Source organism: Phalangium opilio, unplaced genomic scaffold (assembly GCF_054372755.1).
Source record: "Phalangium opilio isolate 3A_F unplaced genomic scaffold, DU_Popi_V2 ptg000046l_1, whole genome shotgun sequence".
Taxonomy (NCBI): domain Eukaryota; kingdom Metazoa; phylum Arthropoda; class Arachnida; order Opiliones; family Phalangiidae; genus Phalangium; species Phalangium opilio.
The window spans coordinates 5954099-5957463 of record NW_028324169.1 but is presented as its reverse complement, the minus strand read 5'-3'; the positions used below and the strand labels follow the sequence as shown (position 1 = coordinate 5957463).

The following is a 3365-nucleotide window of genomic DNA, read 5'->3' as shown; positions in this document are numbered from 1 at the left end:
AAAGTTGGATTTCAATAAAAATCCTTTTTTATTTTTTAACAGTAACATCTTTTCTCCAATAGATACATAATTCAATGTGCAATTTCGCATTTAACAAGTTATTTTCGATCTTCAACAAATTATAATTTTTATAGGATTCTTAAACATATGATGGGTTTTTGTATTTTGCCAAAAATACAATGTAATTTTTTTACTTCTCACAGGATGTTTAGAAATGACCGACCCCTTGGTATAGAACCCTTCATCCCTGCATGATGAGAAATGGGGGAAGGAAGTTTAAATTATACAGGGTGTTCCGAAAAGGATGGTAAGTACAGTGAGTTCTTCGGCCATTTCCAGTCGAAAATGTTTTATGACATTTTGCACAAAGGAACACCTTTTACAAGTTATGAACGCAGTGTTTTACTGATGAGCCGTTAAATTTAAGTAAGAAACGGCAAGACAACGCTAATTCAATTGTATAGGTTTTGAATTACGCTTGATTTATATAAAATCACTCGTAAAACCCGCGCGCTCTTAAAACAAAGTGAACATTTTTTAAACACGGACTGTTCAAAATCTATACAGTTTCGTTCAATAAGCATTGTTTTTGGATTTCCTACATAAATGTAATGTAACTTCAAAAAGGTTTAACTTGTGGGAAAATTTCATGGAACATTTTCAGCTTAAAATCGACCAAAGAACCCAATGCACTTCGCTAATAGATAATTGAGTCCAGACTGTAGTAGCGCTTAAAATAAACGACCCTCTCCCAGTAAAGGCTTACGGCTATTTCTGTTTTATATCATGTTCCAGCGGACGGCTACATAGTGTTAACCTACTCTCATGCCTATAAGCGCAGCATTCAATGGCTACACAATGATTCCTATTAGCCATATGCATTTTTTGTAATAAATTTATAGGGATCGAAGGAGAGATATGGTTTGAAATATCCTCTAGCTCTGTCCAGTAATAAACTTAGGGTTGGTGCGCTTATCAGCCCTATACAATATACAGTGTGTAAAAATCAGAGACCCCAAATTTTGGGAAAAACAAGGTGAACACCATGTTGAAATTAGTCTTATTTATTTTTCAAGACTCTTGGACATTCAAGTAAAAATTTTAAAAAGAACCACGATTAATTTTGGCATTTTTTCGAGCATTTATTCCAAAAATCCAGACTACATTACGCCAATGCCAACAACAACAGGGCAGGTCAAACTAAGACCCACATTTTTTTATTTTTCAAGACTCTTGGACATTCAAGTAAAACGTTTTTCGAGCGTTTATTCCAAATATCCAGACTACTTCTGGGCAGTCTGATCATTAAAACACAAAAGAACGTAAACGGACCCGGACAGTGCGAAATAATGATGATCATCTACGATGTGGGTCTTAGTTTGACCTGCCCTGTTGTTGTTGGCATTGGCGTAATGTAGTCTGGATTTTTGGAATAAATGCTCGAAAAAATGCCAAAATTAATCGTGGTTCTTTTTAAAATTTTTACTTGAATGTCCAAGAGTCTTGAAAAATAAATAAGACTAATTTCAATATGGTGTTCACCTTGTTTTTCCAAAATCTGGGGTCTCTGATTTTTACACACTGTATTCTAGGAGAGCGGTTGCTCTCTTAGATAAGACTTCATACTGCTCTTAATGTATAAGGAGGGTTTTTTGTTTGGATGTAGTTTTTTTTGTATTGTATTGATTGTTTTGAAAAAAATCCACTGAACTAAAATTCGGACCCTGAATATGTGGTTAAAATTTCAAAGAGATCCCTCCATTAGTTTTTCTTATAGAAAATAAAGTTGCTAAGGGTGGTTTTCATTTCCATAAAAAAATTCAGTCATTTTGGCAAAAAAAGGGAAATTTTCCCATAGGAATAACATGGGAAATGTTTACTGTGATGGCCAAAGCTACTCGACCATTTTTTGAAGACTATTTATTCGACAGGTCTGAAAATGGTTTTAAATGAAAGGTTGAACATTAAACTGGTGCCTTTCGAAGTTTTATTGAAAATAATTAATATTAAGTATTACTTTTTGTACTTTTAAGCACATACTTAAATTTACGACCTTTTATTCTGTTGGACTTACGTGGTTTAATCCTAGCTAAAATCATACAGAAACGTAGTGTTGGACTTACGCTGTTTTACCGCTAATAGAGCGAGTGAGCGAAGATTTTTGTTAAGACAACGCGTGTGGCTATGTCGAGCTTAAGGCGAATTTTTTAACTTTTCACATAAAAGAAGGGGTTAATTCGTCCTCATTTTATTTTAATTTCGTAAGTTAAACCTTATTATAATTTAATACAAAAGAATTTAAATTTAGGATTTAGCCGATAATTTTTAAATTCACTGATTTCACTAAGCCTCGGTCAAAATTTAAATACAGCTGATTGTATGTAGAGACTAGAGACCAATTGGCCGTGTAGCGTACGTTTTAAGGTGTTTCACCTGGTGCCATCGTCCAACGATAGCCGCTAATTAGGTAATTTGTTTAAATTAAATCCATTTTTGTTGTTTAAAGTAGATTAATGCAAAAGACGCACAAGGGTTCGTTCCCTGGTTTCTCGACTGTTGCCACCAGCCAACAGTTACCGCTACGAAGATACGTTTTTTACTGGTAAAATAAATGATAGATTCAATCACACTATCACTAAACCCGGTCTCCAAATCAATATTTTTAATTCAGCCTCTTCCATGCGCGAAATTACAAATTATGGCGATGTACAGTGTGTTAATTAATTAATATAAATTTTGGATAAATATGTAACACACTATCATTATTAATCTTCTGAAGAGAGGAAAAAAAGGTTGAAATTAATTTTTTAAAATTTAAAAAGGAAATTTGGCTTAGAAAAAAACCCAGCGCCAGAAGCCTTTCTTATAAAATGTTTACAAGATGATTCGTTCAAAAATGTCTAGAATTAAGTCGCATAGAAGTAATGAATATTTCACCTAAGTCAGCTGACTTGGCCAGGCAGGGCATAGCCCACTCGATCCATGCTCACGGATGCTGCTCTGCCCTCTGCATCTTGCGTCATGTTACGCATGATCGAGTGGGCTATGGGCAGGGTTAAAAAATACGGGGCTGCCAGACTGTCTCTTACACAACAATGATGGCCATTATCCTTTATGAGAAATGCTTCCTTGTCCAGTGGGGGAAATAAGGCGGTGGCACAGGGCAAATGACCAGTATAAAAATTAAACCACGGAACCACTAAGGAAATTCAAGGGTAACCAGAGTCCAGACATTAACTCAAAAAGTATAATTGTCCAATCCATAAGTTTAGCAGACGACGTGACCTGGTCAATTATTATTGAATAGAGAGCTTTCAGATGGGATTGTAGTACGTCACACCCTCCCAAGTCTTACCGCTGTTCTG

The 3365-nt window shown here is 35.2% G+C and overlaps 1 long non-coding RNA gene across 2 annotated transcripts; it reads left to right on the top strand.

The window, feature by feature from the left end:
• Positions 1-2148: 2148 nt before the first annotated feature.
• LOC149676457 (uncharacterized) lies at positions 2149-2644 on the top strand. Of its 2 annotated transcripts, none has more exons than XR_016366757.1 (3): positions 2149-2261; positions 2372-2412; positions 2510-2644. It is a non-coding gene; the product is annotated as an uncharacterized LOC149676457 (long non-coding RNA). The 2 variants fall into 2 exon arrangements; XR_016366756.1 differs by having other exon boundaries at positions 2372-2424; positions 2510-2637.
• The last annotated feature ends 721 nt before the right edge of the window (positions 2645-3365 follow it).